Source organism: Mytilus galloprovincialis, chromosome 5, assembly GCF_965363235.1.
Source record: "Mytilus galloprovincialis chromosome 5, xbMytGall1.hap1.1, whole genome shotgun sequence".
Classification (NCBI taxonomy): Eukaryota; Metazoa; Mollusca; class Bivalvia; order Mytilida; family Mytilidae; genus Mytilus; species Mytilus galloprovincialis.
This window is the reverse complement of record NC_134842.1, coordinates 97,781,208-97,805,700: the sequence shown is the minus strand read 5'-3', so window position 1 is coordinate 97,805,700 and position 24,493 is coordinate 97,781,208. Positions and strand designations below refer to the sequence as shown.

The window sequence follows — 24,493 nt, the reverse complement described above, 5'->3', positions numbered from 1 at the left end:
AAACTGAACTGCTTGTCTTTCTGTTCATAAAATTGTATAATGTTCACATTCTTGGAAACTTCATCGTGGTTTCCTTTACAACGACCAAAGCAAATCCATATCATCATTGCATAGTGAAAAGTATGTATTTTTCGTCTGTTTTTAAATACAATATTGATCATTGCAAACATTTGAATTTTCATTAAAAAAACTTGCATTAAAGTGTATGCGTTTTAATAGCCCTCAATAGAAAAATGAATACTGAGTTCATAAGTTATAACGTAAAACCAAAGTCTGATATAAATATTTATCATAAATCGGTAAAACCTATTAAAACGTCCGATAAACCTCGTGTTTTGCCGAATATTTAAAATAAACAAAAAGAAAACCAAACAAACGAACGATTGAATCAATAGTCCAATCAATAAATGATTAATTTGAATATGTCGTTTTTTGTATTGGTATTAACCTTTAATGGAAAAAAAAAGAGATGACGTGAACACGCCTTCTTACAATCAATATTCTCGAAAAAATATACCTGTTTTCGTTCATTTTTATATATTCATCTACCACTCACACTTTCTTCTGAACTCTTGATTTTTGTTTTACCATTTTATCAAAAGATGAGTATACATACATGCAACAGACTAGTACTTCATTTTCTTTGTAGTATTGAATTAAGAGTATATATACAGACCCCGTTAAGGGAAGTACTTCGACCCAGTTTTTGGTGTGGTTCGTTTTGTTAAGTCTTTATTCTTTCCATGTTGGGTTTTATGTACCAGCGTTTGTCTATTGATTTGTTTTTAGTCATTCCGTTGTTTGTTTATTTTCGACATATGAGTTTGAATGTCCCTCTAGTATCTTTCGTTCCTCTTTAACAGATCAGATTTCTATTCCAGCGTAGTTATGAGTTGTTTATCAGAAGAATTACCATCTTTAAGTGTAGGATGTCATGTCCTAGATGTCAAATTTAACAAAACCTTTCTATTTTCGCCTCTCTTGTATACTTATCATCAAGTGCAATTATTTGTAGAATTTGAAAAATGTTCATAGTGATTTATATAATCACTTTCATAGAGAAATAACTCATCTAAATGAAACAACAAGACAGAAATTTGCCTACCAATTCTGGAATGTTATGGCATAACTGCAGTTGTTAGAAGAATTTATTTTTCAACACATTTTTACTCTTCTTACATAAAGGTCATGGGGCTAATCTGTTAAAAAAACATATTCATTTTAGTTTTGATAAATAATCAAAGATACCAGGCAGACAATATTGTACACACCGCTTGTATTTCATCTATGGCATCAGTCTTTTCTGGTGATGTATTTATATATTTGATAACGTTTCTATTTTCACAGAATTTTATTTAAGATTTTTTAAATGGGGATTATCTATTTTTGTTCTACCATTTAAAAAAATATTTTCCGTTTAGTTATATTTTTCAATGATCTAAAACTATAGTTTTGTCCTACTTAAAATGAATTGCGTGATATAACATTTTTACTGTTGTAAAACATTGCTTCACCATACATGAAATTAAATACCGGATTATGAGTTAAAATAAAATTGAGAAAGGAAATGGGGAATGTGTCAAAGCGACAACAACCCGACCACAAGGCAGACAACAGCCGAAGGCCACCAATGGGTCTTCAATGTAGCAAGAAACTCCGGCACCCGTAGGCGTCCTTTAGCTCGCCCCTTAAAAAATATGTATACTAAACTCGGAATTATACACATGAAACTAAAATTCAAAATCATACAAGACTAACAAAGGCCAGAATCGTTTACCTATCAATTTAAAAATAAAACGTTTCTTTCAATATCTACAAGAATAGTCATTTGATACAACTTATCTAATATGTCTCATTTGACACAATTTAAAAAAAATGAAATAATGGTTTGAGAAATATAGATAATTTTGTTTAAGTTTTTAAGCCATTTTATCAATTATTTATGCATTCTTCAAACATTGACAAAGTTTACAGTAAATATAGTGCAACATCTTCGTTTTAGAGGATACCTTTGATTAAATTAATGCTAAATTAGTTTTGTGTATCAATTAGTTGTTGTTGTTGTTGTTTTTGTTGTTGTTGTTGTTGCATCTAATTAAAACCTAATACCTTTGATAACTATAAAGTAAAAATCGTAGATGTCATAAGCAATATTTGCATCATGTTTTCGCCCAATGATTTACCAAGGACTGGATGCAGTAGAAAATCTTTTTTTTATGACGAGAACAATAAGATTGATATAAATACCCTGGATAGGAACAACCAAAATGAGCTCTCAGAAGTTTGGACTGTCTTTTCAGTTATAAATGGCTGTTTGATAGAGACACAAATTTTCCATTACAATTGGTCCTCTATAACATGTACATAAATCCATCTAAGAGTTGTTGAAACGGCCCTTAAACATGAAAGTGATTCCATTCCGAATATCAAACACTCTTACGATTAGCTTGTCTAACAAGTGAAAACAATTGAGCACTCGAGCCATTTGGGTTTTATTTTAAAAAAAAAGATATAGTAGTATTCATATTGTTATTTATAATTATAATACATTTCAATCAATTATATAAACCTGATATTAGTAATATAGATTAGCAACTTTCATTTTAAACAATGCTATATACTAGAATGCTATAAACTTTTTTGTTGATCACTAACAACCATATTCGAGTCTACGTTGTCTTGTGTGACATAAGAACAAGAGTTCAATCGGCAATTACTGAAGAAAGGTAATTAAAGCTCAAGGTCAAAACAGCTCAAGCAACACTTGTACGGGGGGGGGGGGGGGGGCAAACATACTTATTTTTTATTTTATTAGATTATTTACTACAATGTCTACTAGATCGTCAGAATTAAAGTTCAATCCAATGTTCTTAAAATTGCCTGTACCAAAACTAGAATTTAGCAGTTGTTATTAAAAGTCCGTTTCTATGTTTGTTGGATATTATTTTTGGAGCAGTTTTGTATTTCTGATGTTCCGTTGTTTTCCTCTTATAGTTAGTGTGTTTACTATCGGATTTGGTTTGTGACCCGGATTTGAATCAGTAAAATCAATTAATGACTAAAGAATAGTGGTACACTTCTATTGCCTCAAGTTATGTACGTACTATTCTTGATCTTATAGAACACTGATGGAAAATACAAAAGGATCATAGAACTCATCGCCATTTGCCGAAACAGTTGGTAAAAGTCAAACCAGTTCCCAAAAGACTCCGTGTCTTTTATACTTCGTTGTGAGATATCAGTTTTGTTCATTAAAGGAGACCGTACGGCGATTGGCATTTGCTCACTTCTACATCATTTGCTAAGAGTTGCCTTATTGGCAATTATACCATATCTTCTCGTTATTATAACGATATGTCTTTGATGCATTTCCGGCAAGGATCAACTTTTCTTTTATTTGCTTTTATATTTTCGTTTGCTTTATTTCTCTGCTGACTAATCTGTCTCTTCGGCATCACACCTTGCACTTAACTAGTGTTCTTAATTACAGCGAATACTTGTAAGATTACGTGAAATGCACGATGCCATTGTTGGAATTAAACATTTCTAGACCTCATTCAGATATTTTCGGCGTGAAGTTTGTCATATTAAGACAAATGTTATATATCGTTGTTATAGATATCAAGTTGTGATTCTATACACATGGAAAAAAGTATTGCAACACCAAATTGAAATTCAAATTTAAAAACCACTTTTGAATTTTTTGTTAAATATTTTGTTGAAATAGAAGTATTTAAACATTATTTAAATATCACCTGAGTTTAATCAATAAATATCGACTCTATCAGTTCTCATCTGCACATGGAGCTACTGTACTCGTAAACACTAAAACAGATGTTTTTATCCTCATTGTTTTCAACACTCAAAATAACCAAGTTTATAGAATTATGTTATTGACACCTTGTAATTGGTCATCCACAACTCATAACTACAGCAAGATGGCAGATATCCAGCATGAGGGAAGCAGGTAATTGTGATAATTGAACGTATTGTTGGTCATCACCATTCCACTATAAGTCGTTTTGAGAATAAAAATCAGGCAAGAAACGATGTAAAAGACCTTCCGAGGTCAAAAAGACCCCCTATAACATCTGCTAGGGAAAATAAAGCATAATGAAGGTTCGTCAGAAGGAAACCCATTGCAAACAATACAATCCTCAAAAGAGAATGATGACCATACAGGAGCCTTTTAACAAGAACTGTTCGAGATCGGCTCATCGCTACTGGTTATCGTGCGATAATACCATTTTCTTTGCCTACGAACAGACACACAGACGCCCGTATCCAATATAGTGCAGAGCTCGCCAAAAATGGAAATAAGCGTCGTGGAGGAAGATCCATTGTTCCAATGGGATTCAATTTATCTTCCTTGGCCCAATCGTAGCCCGAATTTGAACCATATCGAGCATATATGGAACACTATTGGGCGTTAAGTGCATGAAAGGACACCCCAGTTCAAACAAGTCATTAAATAAACAAAAACCTTCGTCAAGAATTGTGCTGCTAGCTTAGCAACAAATTAGTCGACTTATGGCATGAATCAGAAGACGTTAAGATGTGGTTATCCGTTTGAAAGGAGGCTGCGCACAAAGTACTTATTCTTTGGCGAATAACGATCAACCAAGATGTGAACAATCATCTAAAGATAAATTTTGAAATGTCTGACATTGTAAAGTTCGACTACAGTAAAATTTGTAAAATGCATTTTTTTTTTGTACAAAAAACACTTCACTTGTTATAAAAATTTTGGTTAAATAAAAAAAAAAATTCATACATTTTTTGTTCGTTTTAAAGCCCATGTTATCATTAACTACGTTTCAATAATAGTTTACAAATATTTTATCATATTCCATCCAAAATAAGAGACTGATTTTTCAAGTTTTAAAAAATCAAGGTGTTGCAATACTTTTTCCATGTGTATATTAGTGACTTTCATCATGATAGTATTTCTGATATTGTTTGTTATTTTTGATTTATTTTCAAAGTTTAATTCGATTACGTATCCAGTTCATTTTTTTTTTAATTTTCATATTTTCAATTTATCTTCGATGATTTAATGTTCTTATAGAGAAGAAAAAGACATTTGATACAACTTATCTCAGTACGACTAAGTTTGAAAAAAAGACATTTGATACAACTTATCTCAGTACGACTGAGTTTGAAAAAAAGGCATTTGATACAACTTATCTCAGTACGACTCAGTTTGAAAAAAAGACATTTGATGCAACTTATCTCAGTACGACTGAGTTTGAAAAAAAGACATTTGATACAACTTATCTCAGTACAATTGAGTTTGAAAAAAAGAATACTGTTTTGAGAAACATAGATAGATTCATTCGATTTTGTATCCAGTTTTTCAATTATTTACGAATCCTGCTTTCTTTGAAATACATGGCGAAAGAAATGTTAGCAGTCTTTATTTTTCCGAGGTAAAATTACGTTGATAAGATGGTAAATTATAAATGAAGGAGTGCGTCACAAACAGATTTTGTTTTTGCAAATTCATACATACTAGAATATCAAAAAAATTTAAAAAATCGTATGACGAGCACATTTTCATGTCTCAAATAGATAGGTTCTTCAAAGAAAAACAATGACATTGTAGTATTATCGGCAAGAAGAAAATTTCAAATACGGGGTGACAGCATCATTGGTAACCGTACGGACTCCCGACAATAAACAACAACAATACCTATATGATAAAACCAACAGTCTGGTTTATATCAAAACAACAAACTAACCCAAAATATGGACAGCAATCAACGACATCCTTCGAAACTTCAGCCAAAAAGAATAGAATTTAGATTTGTAATTGCTAACAATAACGGATGACCCTTGTTCCCCATTACCAGAGTAGCAGCAACCATTATGAAAATTAAAACTTCAAACAGTGAATCTACACATGCAAATAACATTTTTGTAATGTTTCGTCAAGTTTGGAGCATTTTGTAAGTTTTGCTGCGTGGTTACTGCGGTCATTTTAAAATTTCAATGTCAAAAGATTCATGAAGTCTGAAGCATTTTGCAATTTTTCAGATGTGTCAATGGTAAAATTTAGAATGGAAATGGGGAATGTGCCAAAGAGACAACAACCCGACCATAGAAAAAAAAACAGCAGAAGGTCACCAACAGGTCTTCAATGTAGCGAGACATTCCCGCACCCGGAGGCGTCATTCAGCTGGCCCCTTAACAAATATGTACTAGTTCAGTGATAATGAACGCCATACTAATTTCCAAATTGTACACAAGAAACTAAAATTAAAATAATACAAGACTAACAAAGGCCAGAGGCTCCTGACTTGGGACAGGCGCCAAAATGCGGCGGAGTTAAACATGTTTGTGAGATCTCAACCCTCCCCCAATACCTCTAGCCTCAATGTAGAATAGTCAATAACCCTTTACCAGGAGTTTTTATTCTAGTACTTATATTAATATTTTAGCATATTAGTATTTAACTCTTCGATGATAACTTAAAAGAAATATCAAGAAACGTAGGATTTACTCCATTAGTCTAAACTGATCTTTAGTAGATTTGACCATTTGTTTTTGTTCCTCATGTGTCATATGACTTTCTTTAAGCATTTATGTTTTCTTGAATCGTTGTGATTAAGGTCAATTGAGAAAGAGTGCTTCAAACTTCAGAATACTGATACAGTATTGTTTCTTATATTTGTCACATTTAGCATGAAGTATATATATAAAAATAAACATAGAAATGATATCAAATCTACAAAACCATGCCCTTGGTGAATCTTTCCTTGTATAATTTCTTACAATGGTAAGTTTGTTGGAATATTCTATATTTCTTTTCCTTTAACATGGATAAGGTCTTTTTTATGAATGGTTTGGAATTTTTCAGATTCGTGTTTCCCCTCAATTAATCTCCCTTTTCCGTCAATCGAACCTTCTAGCTCCAGAGTTTGCCCTTTATTTCTGTATACCTTGCCCTTTGAACCCCCATGTCCAGCAAGGTCTTTACTGTACCATTTGTTCCCATCTTTGGATTGGTAGTACTTGCAGTTGTCCTTTGACCTTCATATGCAATGTGCTTCCTTCATTATCCTGTCCAAAAAGTTTTCTACAAGTAAAACAAAAGGATACATAAAAATCGTTTATAAGTTGAGTTTTAAACTTTTTTTTTTGAGAAATTGGCTTTATATGCCTTTTGCTTCATTCAACTTTTTATATTATCATTATGTGCGTTATTTTATCATAACACACACCTATTTAAAGTTGAAGTTACTATACTATTGTGGAAATCCAATTTCTGAAAGACACGTCAAATTAAGTAGACATTATGATACGAAGAAGAGACTCAATATCAGTGTTTTGTTTTTCATTCCTGTCAATATCCTCTACATCCTTTATATAATCCTCTCCCCTTTCCATCAAGAATGTGACCTACCGAATTATGCCATTTACCGGGTTTATAATAACATGAGCAACGCCGTGGATGCCACATGTGGAACAGGATCTGCTTACCCTTCCAGAGCACCTTAAATCACTCCAAGTTTTAGGTTGGGTTCGTGTTGCTTGGTCTAATCTTTTTGTACTATTATTTGTCTATTTGTCTGTTTATGTTTTAGCAATGATGTTGTCAGTTTATTTTTTATCTATCAGTTTGACTGTCCCTCAGATATCTTTCGCTCCTCTTTTATAGGAAACTGATGACAATACCTGAGGAGGTTTGCAATATGTAAAAACTAAAATTGCAAGATATAAAAAAAAAATGAAACACTTTGTTCATGATATTGCATTTATATCAGTATTGTGCCAACAGGGAAAAATAAGGTAAAACCCTTGTCAGCTATTACTCTGTTGATTCCAACGTGAAAGGTTTTCCCCCATTTCTGTTGAATAGACATCTATTTATGTGACAAAACCTGATAAATATGCGTTGATTAGATAAGGTGCTTGTTATGTCAACACCTCGCCTGGTGTACCTAGTTATCAGTCTGGTATCTTTGATCTTTAAGTTTTCTAAATCTAGAATTCCCAAAAAAGATAAAAGTCAAACGTATATCTTAATGGTATTGTATTACGAACAATATTCTCCAGAAGCATAAGTGTTGTTTATTCGATAGTTGGAAAAGAAAAAAAAAATGTGAATACTATCTTGTTTTTCATATGAATTTCTTTGTTTTTGAACATGGCAAGGATATTATGAAGATTATTCAATTCGGAAAAACACTTTTGCCGATATGTAAACTGTGCATATATGGATTCATGGATGAAGACTAGGACACAGAAAAGTAGCGGTTCACGTCCATTTTACGTTTGGTAAACTTTCAATAGCTCAGCAGAAACGTATCATTTGCCCAACATATTTGAATTGTGTATGATCACACTGCACTATACGGAAATCGTTAACAATGTCGTGTCGTGTCCCTTTTTATAAAAACAGCTACAACTGGGTTAAATCACGAACAATAAAAATCGAAACAATATAAGTTTTTACAGTGTCCATCACAAAAGGGTTGACCAATACAACATTAATTTTTTAAGCGTATTGAGATCTTTCCGTAACAAGTGAGGTTAAAGATATCAAAGAGGCACTAAAAAATTTTGATGAGCCCATCTGCTATCGCATGCATTTTTTTTAGCTGTACTTGTATCTTTTAAATAAGCGTTAAATATTTCAGATTGGTAAACTAGTATTGCCTGAAGGTTTAATTAATGGGTTTATAAACGTAAAATAATGTTTAAGTACAGTGTTATATAAAAATTTAAACATCAACGTTTCATCCATATCTATTCAATCCAAAAAACATATTAACTTCTCTATTTCAAATTCATGTGATGTTTGTTTACACAATACTTATTGGATCCCAATTTTTGTCACGTTAACCTAGCATGTCTGTTTGTGTTGCTTTCCAACTTTTGTCATTATAACGGATTCATACTATTGGGTAGTGTAGCTACATTTTTTACCAACAAAATAAGGGTTTGCCAGATATCTGTTTCTTCAGGGAAATGCCTTTACCAATGCAAGTATGTTACTATGATCGGAAGCTTTCGATGGACTTTCTTCTTTTGAATTTACCTTGGACTGGGTCATTTTTGTTATATCGTTTTTAGATTGCATGCTCGATTTCAATTGATATTTGATTTCGAAAAAAAATGAAGGATACATTATTTAAAAAAAAATCCGAATTAAGTATACCCTCGCTGTTCTTAGTAAGCAATTTTACTCTTTTTGTCGTGAATAGTGGGTATCCGTAGCAAATCTTTGATAGTTTCAATTTAATTCACAGCTTTGTTACATGTTTCCTCGAAACTATTCATTCATTGCAAAACTTAGATTGCATTAATTTATACTGTATCATTGCATAACCACTGTATAAAACAACTTTCGAAGATCAATGACGAGTTATATTACTTCTTACCTCCATCGCCATTTAAATTGAAATCAAGCATGCAATCTGAAAAAGATATAACAAAAATGCCCTTTGCAAGGTAAATTAAAAAGAAGAAGATCCATCGAAAGCTTCCGATCATAGGAACGAGTAACATATACTTGGTACAGGCATTTTCCTGAAGAAAAAAGTAAAATCACAAAAATACTGAACTTAGAGGAAGATCAATTGAGAAGGTCCATAATCACATGGCAAAATCAAATAACAAAACGCATCAAAAACGAATGGACAAGAACTGTCATATTCCTGACTTGGTACAGGCATTTTCAAATGTAGAAAATGGTGGATTAAACCTGGTTCTATAGCGCTAACCCTCTCACTTTAATGACAGTCTCATCAATTTCCGATATTTTTACATTGATGCGTTAAATAAACAGACACAATAAATAAAATAGTCAAAATATGGGTACGTCAGTCATCATCGTTTAACAATTTTAAAAGGAACAATTTTAAAAGGAACAATTTAACAGAACACAAAAACATCTACTATCTACGAACACATATATTGATTTGAGTATCTGACGTCAGAAAATTTTATACGTCACATAAATTTGTCGTTCAGTGTGCGTACAAACAATTTTAAAATTTTCATGGGAATGTTAGCATACAGGGTTAAAAAATCAAAAGTATGTAAGAATAAATTTAAGAACAGATATCTGGCAAACCCTTCTTTTGTAGGTAGTTACACTGCCCACTTGTATGAATCCGTTATAATGACAAAATTTGGAAAGCAACACAAACAGATATGCTAGGTTAACGTGACAAAAATTGGGATCCAATAAGTATTGTGTAAACAAACATCACATGAATATGAAAAAGAGATTCTGAAGTTAATATTTTTTTGGATTGAATAGATATGGATGAAACGATGAAGTTTAAATTTTTGTATAACACTGTACTTAAACATTATTTTACGTTTATAAACCCATTAATTGAACCTTGAGGCAATAATAGTTTACCAATCTGAAATATTTAACGCTTATCTAAAAGATACAAGTACAGCTAAAAAAATGCATCCAATAGCAGATGCGCTTTTAAGATTTTTCAAGTGCCCCTTTGATATCTTTAACCACACTTGTTATGGAAAGATCTCAATACGCTTAAAAAGAACAATGCTGTTTTGGTCAACCCTTTTGTAATGGTCACTGTAAAAACTTATATTGATTCGATTTCCATTGTTAGTCATATAACTCAGTTGTAGCTGTTTTTGGTGTGATCATACACAATTCAGATGTGTTGGGCAAATAATATGTTTCTGCTGAGCAATTGAAATTTTACCAAACGTAGAATGGACGTGAACCGCTACTTTTCTATGTTCCAGTCTTCATCCGTAAATCCATATTTGCACAGTTTACATATCGGCAAAAGTGTTTTTTCGAATTGAATAATCTTCATAAGATCCTTGCCATGTTCAAAAACAAAGATATTCATATGAAAAACAAGACAGTATTCACATTTTTTTTTCTTCTTTTCCAACTATCGAATAAACAACACTTATGCTTCTAGAGAATATTGTTCGTAACAACACCATTCAGATATACTTTTGACTTTTATCTTTTTTGGGAATTCTAGATTTCTAGAAAACTTAAAGATCAAAGATACCAGACTGATAACTTGGTACACCAGACGAGGTGTGTCTTCACATCAAAAGCACCTTATCTAATTAACGTATATTTATCAGGTTTTGTTACATAAATAGATGTCCATTCAACAGAAATGGGGGAAAAACCTTAAACGTTGGAATCAACGGAGTAATAGCTGACAAGGGTTTTACCTTATTTTTCCCTGTTGGCACAATACTGATATGAATGCAATATCATGAACAAAGTGTTTCATTTTTTTTCCATATCTTGCAATTTTAGTTTTTACATATTGCAAACTTCGTCAGGTATTGTAATCAGCTTCTATAAAAGAGGGGCGAAAGATATCTGTGGGACAGTCAAACTCATAGATAAAATATAAACTGACAACACCATTGCTAAAAAATAAACAGACAAATAGACAAATAATAGTACAAAAGACTAAAGAAAAATTAGACTAAGCAACACGAACCCAACCAAAAACTTGGAGTGATTTCAGGTGCTGCGGAAGGGTTAGCAGATCCTGTTCCACATGTGGCACCCGTCGCGTTGCTCATGTTATTATAAACACGGTAAATAGTCATATTCGGTAGGTCCCTTCGTGATGGAAAGGGAAGTGGATTATATAAAAGATGTAGAGGATACTGACTAGAATGAAAAACAAAACAACGATATTGAGTCTCTTCTTAGTATCATAATGTCTACCTAATTTGACGTGTCTTTCAGTAATTGGATTTCCACAATAGTATAGTACATGTAACTTCAACTTTAAATAGGTATGATCAGTTTAGCCTATTATAGCTGACTATGCGGTATGGGCTTTGCTCATTGTTGAAGGACGTACGGTGACCTATAGTTGTTAATGTCTGTGTCATTTTGGTCTTTTGTGGATAGTTGTCTCATTGGCAATCATACCACATCTTCTTTTTAATATGTGTAATGATAAAATAACGCATATAATGATAATATAACAAATTGAATAAAGCAAAAGGCATATAAAGCCAATTTTTCAAAAAAAAGTTTAAAACTCAACTTATAAACGATTTTTTTGTATCCTTTTTTTTTACTTGTAGAAGACTTTTTGGACAGGATAATGAAGGAAGCACCTTGCATATTAAGGTCACAGGACAACTGCGAGTATTTCCAATCCAAAGATGGGAACAAATGGTACAGTAAAGACCTTGCTGGACATGGGGGATCAAAGGGCAAGGTATACAAAAATAAAGGGCAAACTCTGGAGCTAGAAGGTTCGATTGACGGAAAAGGGAGATTAATTGAGGGGAAACACGAATCTGGAAAGTTCCAAACCATTCATAAAAAAGACCTTATCCATGTTAAAGGAAAAGAAATATAGATATTCCAACAAACTCACCATTGTCAGAAAATATACAAGGAAAGATTCACCAAGGGCATGATTTTGTATATTTTATATCATTTCTATTTTATATACTTCATGCTAAATGTGACAAATATTAGAAACAAAACTGTATCAGTATTCAATAGTTTGAAGCACTCTTTCTGATTTGACCTTAATCACAACGATTCAAGAAATCATAAATGCTTAAAGAAAGTCATATGACACATTATGCATTAGGAACAAAAACAAATGGTCAAATCTACTAAAGATCAGTTTAGCCTAATGGAGTAAATCCTAAGTTTCTTGATATTTCTTTTAAGTCATCATCGAAGAGTTAAATACTAATATGTTAAAATAATAATATAAGTACTAGAATAAAAACTCCTAGTAAAAGTTATGATAAAACTTTCAACAGGAATGCATGAGTGGTATTGACCAATAAATGATAGGGGAAACCAATTTAATACACCGGACGTGATTTTCGTTGATTGACAATGACCATGATGACAGTTACAAAGGCTAACGACTTGTTAAATTTTGAAAAACTCAGTAGGCAGTGCTTTTTTTGTTCTCGTATTATTGATAAGGGACGTTTAGTCAATTTTTAAGGGATAAGCATCTTGAATAAACAATTAGATAAATAAATTTTGCTATCTGTATGTCCCTATTGGTCATATAGCTCTTAGGTGTTTGTCTGATACATGTTTGGCTTAATTGATTTGTTTTGAGATTTCTGGGTGAAGAAGATAAATCATGAAAAAATCTTCGAACGCACAAAATTAATAAGCTTAATTAATAATTTATTTTTTTTCAATTTAATTGCACATGCTTATATGTATCGAAATTGTGTTGAATAGAACTAGCCGTATTAGAGGACTCAATCATTGAAGTACAAGAATTTTTGTTTACGAAAACGCTATTTTTAGACTTAATTTATTAAAAAAATGGACCTCCTTCATGTTCCGTGTTAAATTTAAAGTTAGAAAACATAACAAAAGTTGTATTCAAATTTTCAACTTCATCAAACAAAAGAATTGATGAAGTTATCACTTTTGTGATAACTGTAACATAAACATGTGTGAAACGAAATTTGATAGCTATATGTAAATATCGTCTGCTTCCTCGTACGTCATAACTTATATTATTGTCTTCTGCTGTATTTTAGTATAGATAATATTTTAATTTAATGAAGCTGTTATATAAATGTATTTACTGAACAAAATGAAAAATATGACAATATTTAACAGTTTATCTTATATTAATAATAATCAAAATCATTTGTTCTATCTAAAGTTCAAATGTAATGATTGCATGTTTAAAAATCAAATCAATCAAAACAGAAACCTGGTACAAAACAATAGAGCCTATGTGGCATTTATTCAGTGTTATGTTTCAAGCTTCAGTTTAATTATACTTAACATTAAACTGTGCCATATAGAACAGGAACAGATCAATTCGTGCCAGATATATAAAGACATAATGCAAGACTACAATTCACAAAACCAACATATATCCATGCCCAGAAACCACCAAACACCATTCCTTTTTCATAATAAAGATAGTATATTTGGTATTGGAAAACATGCCTACAAACAGTGTTCATGGCTTAATTTAGAAAAAATCGTTCTGTATCAATACCAAATAGACGATTAACATTATTTTAAGAATTTAATAATAGAACAATTTATGTTTTTATTTACTATTACATATAAATTACTTGACATTTTCTCAGATTGAAAACAGATCATATTGATATGCTACTATTGAAATATCATGAAATGAGATACGCCCGAGAAACATCCTCCAGTTTGAAAGAACATAAATATTCTGTTTATCGCTATTTCCTCGGCAATGCCTATGACTTTACACATTCAATTTATGATTTGAGAAAAACTCGTTTGACTCGAGTACCGTGATAAATATTTTTCACAAAAACAGATACAGCAAAATTAAAAAAGATAGCTATCATGTCTGTTAGCAGATCCAAACTGTAACATGTTTGTCCTTATGGTAATAATTTAGACGATGACATGTTAATCCTTCATAATAACTTCTTCCAAGCTAAAAAAAAAATGACAGAAGCTCGATTTTAAGGTTGAAAATAAATTTGACTCATTTATCTTGCTGAACTTGAAAATGACGAATAGAAATGAGATGGTAACACACACAAATAAGTCGTTGTTTTACACACAAGTGAAATGTAAATACATATTCCAATTTTGTTAAGGAAACACAAGAAGATCTATCCTCTTTGTCTTTGTTAAGGCAACACAAGAAGATCTATCCTCTTTGTCTTTGTTAAGGAAACACAAGAAGATCTATCCTCTTTGTCTTTGTTAAGGCAACACAAGAAGATCTATCCTCTTTGTCTTTGTTAAGGAAACACAAGAAGATCTATCCTCTTTGTCTTTGTTAAGGCAACACAAGAAGATCTATCCTCTTTGTCTTTGTTAAGGCAACACAAGAAGATCTATCCTCTTTGTCTTTGTTAAGGCAACACAAGAAGATCTATCCTCTTTGTCTTTGTTAAGGAAACACAAGAAGATCTATCCTCTTTGTCTTTGTTAAGGCAACACAAGAAGATCTATCCTCTTTGTCTTTGGAATTTTCTGCTATTGAACACAACTAAACAAAAACATAACTCTAATGTTAATGTAAATCTTTACTTATCGAATCTATTTTGGATTGAACGTTACATTTTTACTGCTTTTTTCCTGAAATTTGTACTGAACTTTAACTGATTTTTAACTGAACTTTAACTGACTTTTAACTGAACTTTAACTGACTTTTCACTGAACTTTAACTGAATTTTAAATGAAATTTTCTACTGTTTTTTATTGAATGTCTAAGTAACCTTTACCCTATAGTGGTGTATTTAAGCGAACTTAAATGTAAATATAATTCTTTTGTTTTTATTGTTGATTTAGATTAATTTAGTAAGTTCTACATTATTATATTGAAGCGTTCATGAACAGATATTTTAAAGTCATTTGTATACATCTAGTGAGCTTTATATCATGTAAGACATGACTATGCATTTTGGTAAAAAAACATTTTCTTTTAATATTACTTTCATAGCTTTTATTTGTATATACAGTGCTTCATAAGTCTTTATAGGGCTTTGTATTGATCCTTTTTTATGATGTTGTTTTGTAATTTTATTGTAGATCAATATGTTACACTTAAATAAACTATTGTTTATATTGATCTTATCTTATCAGAACAAACCGATCATATAGGAAATTATTTTTCATGTCTTTTCATTATTCAATGATTTGATTTTCAATCAAGGTTATATTTTATAAACATGAAACCCTTATTCTTTATTTTGGAAAATCCATTGGGATATTAACCACCTAAATCATGGGTTTTTTTTGAAAATTCAGTGGTTAATTATGTTAATATGTTTGAAGGCATGTGTGGTTTTCTCTCTCAAATAAAATGTATTGACTTTTTGCATGGCAAAATGTATTTCAACATACATGTACTATCTTTGTTCAGAGGTAATACTTTTGTCTGAATTATAGCACTCTCAACGGGGTTGGGGTGACATATTGTTATTCTACGTTTCTTTTTTAATTATTTTTATTTTTATACCGCTTATTTTGGTCATACTCTCGGACAAGGTATATGACCTTATACATGTGGATTGATATATTCAAATAGATATTCTAATCATGTCAGTATCGAAGCTCTAGCACTTGGCCTCATGGTATCCTGTAAGATTAATAGTCCATCAGTAGCTATATTTATAGACCGTACTTTATTGCCATACAAACTGGATATGTTCAGCATTAAAGACTAAGGGAAAATCTTAAAGTAGCATTTACTCGCGTGGTATGTCAAACCAAATGAGATTTTTATTGTAATGTCTAAGTCTTGTGCCAATGTTCCAGGAGTCAGTAAAATTTTGAAATGGCCAGTTACCATTGACACATCTGAAAAATTGCAAATTGCTTCAGACTTCATGAATCTTTACAGAAATGTAAATGGCATGTGCAGAACTGTTTTTGACATTGAAATTTTTAATATGACCGCAGTAACCACGCAGCAAAAATTACAAAATGCTCCAAACTTGACGAAACTTTACAAAAATGTTAATTGGTATGTGTAGATTCACTGTTTGAAGTTTTAATTTTCATAATGGTTGCTGCTACTCTGGTAATGGGGAACAAGGGTCATCCGTTATTGCTAGCAATTACAAATCTAAATTTTATTCTTTTTGGTTGAATTTTCGAAGGACGTCGTTGATTGCTGTCCATATTTTGGGTTAGTTTGTGGTGTTGATATAACCCAGACTGTTGGTTTTATCATATAGGTATTGTTGTTGTTTATTGTCGGGAGTTCGTACGGTTACCAATGATGCTGTCACCCCGTATTTGAAATTTTCTTCTTACCGATAATACTACAATGTCATTGTTTTTCTTTGAAGAACCTATCTATTTGAGACATGAAAATGTGCTCGTCATACGATTTTTTTTAATTTTTTGATATTCTAGTATGTATGCAGTTGCAAAAACAAAATCTGTTTGTGACGCACTCCTTCATTTATAATTTACCATCTTATCAACGTAATTTTACCTCGAAAAAATAAAGACTGCTAATATTTCTTTCACCATGTATTTCAAAGAAAGTAGGATTCGTAAATAATTGAAAAACTGGATACAAAATCGAATGAATCTATCTATGTTTCTCAAAACAGTATTCTTTTTTTCAAACTCAGTCGTACTGAGATAAGTTTTATCAAATGTCTTTTTTTTTTCTATAAGAACATAAAATCATCGAAGATAAATTGAAAGTATGAAAATTAACCAAAAAAATGAACTGGATACGTAATCGAATTAAACTTTGAAAATAAATCAAAAATAACAACCAATATCAGACATACTATCATGATGAAAGTCACTAACAGAATCACAACTTGATATCTATAACAACGATATATAACATTTGTCTTGATATGACAAACTTCACGCCGAACATATCTGAATGAGGTCTAGAAATGTTTAATTCAAACAATGGCATCTTGCATTTCACATAATCTTACAAGTATTCGCTATAATTACGAAAACTAGTTAAGTGCAAGGTGTGATGCCAAAGACACAGATTAGTCAGCAGGGAAATAAAGCAAAAGAAAATATAATAGCAAATAATAGAAAAGTTGACCCTTGCCGCAAATGCATCGAAGACATATCGTTATAATAACGAGAAGATATGGTATAATTGCCAATAAGGCAACTCTTAACAAATGATGTAGAAGTAAGCAAATGCCAATCGCCGTACGGTCTCCTTTAATGAACAAAACGGATATCTCACAACAAACTATAAAAGACACGGAGTCTTTTGGGAACTGGTTTGACTTTTACCAACTGTTTCGGCAAATGGCGATGAGTTCTATGATCCTTTTGTATTTTCCATCAGTGTTCTATAAGATCAAGAATAGTACGTACATAACTTAAGGCAATAGTAGTGTACCACTATTTTGTAGTAATCAATTCCGGATCACAAACCAAATCCGAGGGAAACACACCAACTATAAGCGGAAAACAACGGAACAACAGAAATACAAAACTGTTCCAAAAATAATATCCAACAAACATAGAAACGGACTTTTGATAATAACTGCTAAATTCTTGTTTTGGTACAGGCAATTTTAAGAACATTAGATTGAACTTTAATTCTGACGATCTAGTAGACATTGTAGTAAATAACTTAATAAAATAAATATGTTGAATCAAAATAAAAAGCATTTGCCCTCCCTTACAAGTGTTGCTTGAGCTGCCTTTGACCTTGAGCTTTAATTACCTTTCTCTAGTAATTGCCGATTGAACTTATGTCACAAAAGACAACGTAGACTCGAATATGGTTGTTAGTGATCAACAAGAAAGTTTATAGCATTCTAGTATTTAGCATTGTTTAAATGAAAGTTGCTAACCTATATTACTAATATCAGGTTTATATAATTGACTGAAATGCATTATAATTATAAATAACAATATGAATACTACTATTTCTTTTTTTTTAAATAAAACCCAAATGGCTCGAGCGCTCAATTGTTTTCACTTGTTAGACAAGCTAATCGTAAGAGTGTTTGATATTCGGAATGGAATCACTTTCATGTTTAAGGGCCGTTTCAACAACTCTTAGATGGATTTATGTACATGTTATAGAGGACCAATTGTAATGGAAAATTTGTGTCTCTATCAAACAGCCATCAATAACTGAAAAGACAGTCCAAACTTCTGAGAGCTCATTTCGGTTGTTCCTATCCAGGGTATTTATATCAATCTTATTGTTCTCGTCATAAAAAAAAAGATTTTCTACTGCATCCAGTCCTTGGTAAATCATTGGGCGAAAAAATGATGCAAATATTGCTTATGACATCTACGATTTACTTTATAGTTATCAAAGGTATTAGGTTTTAATTAGATGCAACAACAACAACAACAAAAACAACAACAACAACAACAACAACTAATTGATACACAAAACTAATTTAGCATTAATTTAATCAAAGGTATCCTCTAAAACGAAGATGTTGCACTATATTTACTGTAAACTTTGTCAATGTTTGAAGAATGCATAAATAATTGATAAAATGGCTTAAAAACTTAAACAAAATTATCTATATTTCTCAAACCATTATTTCATTTTTTTTAAAATTGTGTCAAATGAGACATATTAGATAAGTTGTATCAAATGACTATTCTTGTAGATATTGAAAGAAACGTTTTATTTTTAAATTGATAGGTAAACGATTCTGGCCTTTGTTAGTCTTGTATGATTTTAAATTTTAGTTTCATGTGTATAATTCCGAGTTTAGTATACATATTTTTTAAGGGGCGAGCTAAAGGACGCATACGGGTGCCGGAGTTTCTTGCTACATTGAAGACCCATTGGTGGCCTTCGGCTGTTGTCTGCCTTGTGGTCGGGTTGTTGTCGCTTTGACACATTCCCCATTTCCTTTCTCAATTTTATTTTAACTCATAATCCGGTATTTAATTTCGTGTACGGTGAAGCAATGTTTTACAACAGTAAAAATGTTATATCACGCAATTCATTTGAAGTAGGACAAAACTATAGTTTTAGATCATTGAAAAATATAACTAAACGGAAAATATTTTTTTAAATGGTAGAACAAAAATAGATAATCCCCATTTAAAAAATCTTCAATAAAATTCTGTGAAAATAGAAACTTTATCAAATACAAAATGTATATAAATACATCACCAGAAAAGACTGATGCCATAGATGAAATACAAGCGGTGTGTACAATATTGTCTGCCTGGTATCTTTGATTATTTATCAAAACTAAAATGAATATGTTTTTTAACAGATTAGCCCCATGACCTTTATGTAAGAAGAGTAAAAATGTGTTGAAAAATAAATTCTTCTAACAACTGCAGGTATGCCATAACATTGCAGAATTGGTAAGGCAAATTTCTGTCTTGTTGTTTCATTTAGATGAGTTATTTCTTTATAAAAGTGATTATATAAATCACTATGAACATATTTCAATTTCTACAAATAATTGCACTTGATGATAAGCATATGCATACAAGAGAGGCGAAAATAGAAAGGTTTATAAAATCTTATTGTTCGAAAGAAAAAATGACAACTTCATATCAAAAACATTCAAACTATTCTGTAAAATGAAAACTGGTTTTGGTTTTGTTAAATTTGGCATCTAGGACATGACATCCTACACTTAAAGATGGTAATTCTTCTAATAAACAACTCATAACTACGCTGGAATAGAAATCTGATCTGTTAAAGAGGGACGAAAGATACCAGAGGGACATTCAAACTCATATGTCGAAAATAAACAAACAACGGAATGACTAAAAACAAATCAATAGACAAACACCGGAATGACTAAAAACAAATCAATAGACAAACAACGGAATGACTAAAAACAAATCAATAGACAAACACTGGTACACAAAACCCAACATGGAAAGAATAAAGACTTAACAAAACGAACCACACCAAAAACTTGGCCGAAGCACTTCCCTTAACGTGGTTTGTATAGATACTCTTAATTCAAAACTACAAGGAAAATGAAGTACTAGTCTGTTTCATGTATGTATACTCATCTTTTGATAAAATAGTAAAACAAAAATCAAGAGTTGAGAAGAAAGTGTGAATGGTCGAAGAGTATATAAAAATGAACGAAAACAGGTATATTTTGTCGAGAATATTGATTGTTAGAAGGCGTGTTCACGTCACCTCTATTATTACCATTAATGGTTAATACCAATACACAAAAACGACAGATTCAAATTAATAATTTATTGATTGGACTATTGATTCAATCGTTCGATCATTTGTTTGGGTTTTTTTTTTGTTTATGTTAAATATTTGGCAAAACACGAGGTTTATCGGACGTTTTAAAGGTTTTACCGATTAATAAATTTTTATATCAGACTTCGGTTTTACATTATAACTTATGAACTCAGTATTAATTTTTCTATTGAGGACTATTAAAACGCATACACTTTAATGCAAGTTTTTTTAATGGAAATTTAAATGTTTGCAATGCTCAATATTGTATTTAAAAACAACCAAAAAATACATACTATTCACTATGCAATGATGATATGGATTTGCTTTGATCATTGTAAAGGAAACCGCAATGACGTTTCCAAGAATGTGAACATTATACAATTTTATGAACAGAAAGACAAGCAGTTCAGTTTCATTGATGATCTTATTGAAACGAATAATGTTTTGTCTAAAGTAGAATGTGCATATTTTTGTGCTAATTTTGATCCTTGCTGTGCTGCAAGTTTTGATAATATTTCAAATATATGCTTACTAAATTTAAAATGTATTTCTGAAATGAAAACAACACATGGAAGCATTGTCTTGATTAAAAGTAGAGCAGGTATGTTATTGATTTATTGTGTCACATTTAGAGAAAAATGTACTTATCCGTCTTGGGGAGATAGAATCATGTGGTTCTTTGTTGCTCAATCTTTAGTTGTGAGTAAATCTTTTTTTCAGTCTGAGTATCAGTTTGTCTTTTTAATCTTTCGACAGATAAACGTATATATTTTTTCTCTTTTCAATAAAAGTGTAAAAAGAGCGTTGTATGAATACAACATTTTTATTTTTGTTCGTTTATTCATCTTAAAATATATTTATAGCATTTCCTTTGCCAAATTACTCGACCTACATCAGTTGAATGTGTCACTGAATGACCAGGAATGACTGGAAACTTTGTTGAATTCTTTGCATACTATGTTCTTACATTATAATTTGTTCGTCTTCATTTTTTAAATCTCTGAATCAATAAGAAAACACAGGCAAGACTAACATTTTAACGTTTTTATTAGATGCATGTTTTTTTTATTAGTTGTTAGTGGCTTTGAACTAGCTGTCAGTAACTGCAAGTACTCTCAGATCAGTATTAGTGTGGGTTTTTTTGGGGGGGATATACAAGTACCCGCCCACGTCTATTCTGTGTTTTTGTTAGATCTATTTATATTTGTATCCACCAGATTAGTAAAGCCTTTTTCAACTGATTTTGATAGTTCGTTCTCATGTTGTACTGTTACAACACTGTCCCAGGTAAGAGGTAGGGTATGGATCCCGCTAACATGTTAAAACCCGCCACATTCTGTATGTATGTGACTATCCCAAGTCTGGTGCCTGTTATTCAGTTGTTGTGGTTTTTTAATTTGTTACATATTTGTTTTTCGTTCATTTTATGTACATTAAATAGGCCGTTAGTTTTTTTGTTTGAATTGTCTTACATTTTTCATTTCGGGGCTTTTTATAGTTGACTATATGGTATGGGCTTTTTCAAAAGCTCAAACACATAAAACGAATGTAAAATATTTTTCATAATCCTGAGTCGGTACTAGCATTTCTTGTGTAGAAAGGGGTGGATAAAACTTGGTTTTATAGCTAGTTGAACACCTCAGTTGTATGCTTGTTGATTAGAGTTTCATAATATCGACAACAATATGCAAACAAATGTATTCGGCGAATATTTTTTAAATTGGCATACAGCATTTAACATTGTGTTATAATTTTATTCAAAAAGACCCTCTATAGACAAACCTCATTTTGAATGTGCAAATCAAGGTAAAACAAACTAAAGAAATGAACTCTAAACGGGATACGTATCTCTTTCGGTGCATTCATCAACCTGCAACCATGCAAATTAAGACTCTGCCGAAATGAAATCACAGTGAATATAAAAAATTATTCGGTCATCCGAAGTCCTAAAATTTCCCTGGGAAATCTAAAAGGTTTGTTTTAAATCTGAAACCTGGTTAATGACATGAAATGGATTGCAGCATTAATGAACAAATGCCAATAAAAAATTTTTTTTTACAGTTTCGTCTCACATTTTAAGGGATTGTAGCGATATTCCACCTGGACACTATGACGGTTTCTATAAAATACAACCTGAACATGGATTGGAAATGTATGTGTATTGCGACATGACCACAGATGGCGGAGGATGGACAGTGTGTTACTTTTCTTCTTTTCTTTCTTTTTTAACAACAAATAAGTATTCTTTATTCCTCAGATTGCTTGTTACAATTTAACTTCATTGTTCAAGCTTCAATAAGGTATCCCTGTGCAATTCTTTCTGAGTATCCAGGAAAATACACAGAATATGTTTTATTTCAGGTTTTATTTACATTTTTGGTGTCAAGATTTTTTTCCTACTTGTGAATGTGTTTATTGTTTTTTCTTGACAAATGATCACATAATTTATAAAGGAAGAGGGCGTTTTTGTTTTTCTTTTATTATTATGAATGATATTTTAAAAATGTATTTGATTGTTATTTTTGTATGTGTTTGTTTAACTTTAGATATATTAGAATAGAAATAATAATAGAAAACTTTAACTTTTTCATTCAAGACTCACTTGATAGTGCTATAAGCCCAGTATATTTGAGTTTTCTTAACATGCAAACACATTGATGATCTCATTAGTATTCTCTGCATTTAAGTCTTATTCCTATTTCAAATAAGTTTTTATGGTACTTATTTGAAATCAATTTATTATTTTTAATCTTTCATTATGCACTGTTATATTTTATTTCATTATAATATTTCGGTAATAGTTTATTTAAATCTAAAGGAAGAATAGACAAAATGAGAATTATCCCCCTTTACAAGGATACCTTAATCATTATAGATACTTCAAAAAAAAAAATTAAAAAAAATCCTATGATATTGGAATATAAAGATCATTGGTATTGTCTACAAATACGAAGTATAAAATCACTACTCAATTATTTCTTTCATAAACAGTTAGTGTCCTACCTACCTACAAAGGTCATTATTGTGTATGTGGCATGGTAGTATTTCATGGGACAGAACTCGAGGGTTAATGATAGCTTCTTCTTTCTTTTTTTTTTTTTGAAATTTCACCATTTTCTAACACTGCCCAAAATTCTACATACACATCTAACCGAAGTGTTTTCAATATAATGTTCAAACATGAAGTTATACATGTTTTATGGCTGTTTACTTTTTCTGCTATCTTTATAAACCTAAGTCCACTAGTACCTATCTTTATAAACCTAAGTCCACTAGTGCCTATCTTTATAAACCTAAGTCCACTAGTGCCTATCTTTATAAACCTAAGTCCACTAGTGCCTATCTTTATAAACCTAAGTCCACTAGTGCCTATCTTTATAAACCTAAGTCCACTAGTGCCTATCTTTATAAACCTAAGTCCACTAGTGCCTATCTTTATAAACCTAAGTCCACTAGTGCGTTTAGGTATTTTATCATGTAGTGAATACAAAGTAATAAAAATAAAAAAAATCATCTTCACTGGTATGTAAAATTATTTCATATTTTTCTACCCATCATCCTTATCTCAGCTGGGAAAGTATGTTGAGTAGATACTGTACTTTTTTCCAATCAGATGCATTGACTTAAGTAAGAATGGTCCTCTGTCCTTTATATGTTTGGCTCTGTCAGATTGATGACAAAGGTATATGTGATACCCGTATGTTGCAAGGGAGAGGACCAGTCTGTGACTTAAGTACGATTCACAAAAGAGAAACCTAAATTTCGGAATGTGAATACTACCATGCCACCTAACAAACTTATTTCGTATCAACATTATCATTTACATTCACGTTAATAATGAAACATTGTTCTCA

General features: G+C 31.4%; 1 protein-coding gene across 1 annotated transcript in view; it reads right to left on the bottom strand.

The window, feature by feature from the left end:
- Nucleotides 1–24,471, bottom strand: part of LOC143076841 (uncharacterized) — a 176,985-nt gene extending 152,514 nt beyond the window's left edge. Inside the window, exon 1 of the mRNA XM_076252737.1 lies at nucleotides 24,459–24,471. The gene's annotated coding sequence lies outside the window, so the exon portion shown is untranslated. The remainder of the gene's footprint in view (nucleotides 1–24,458) is intronic.
- Between the last annotated feature and the right edge of the window lie 22 nt (nucleotides 24,472–24,493).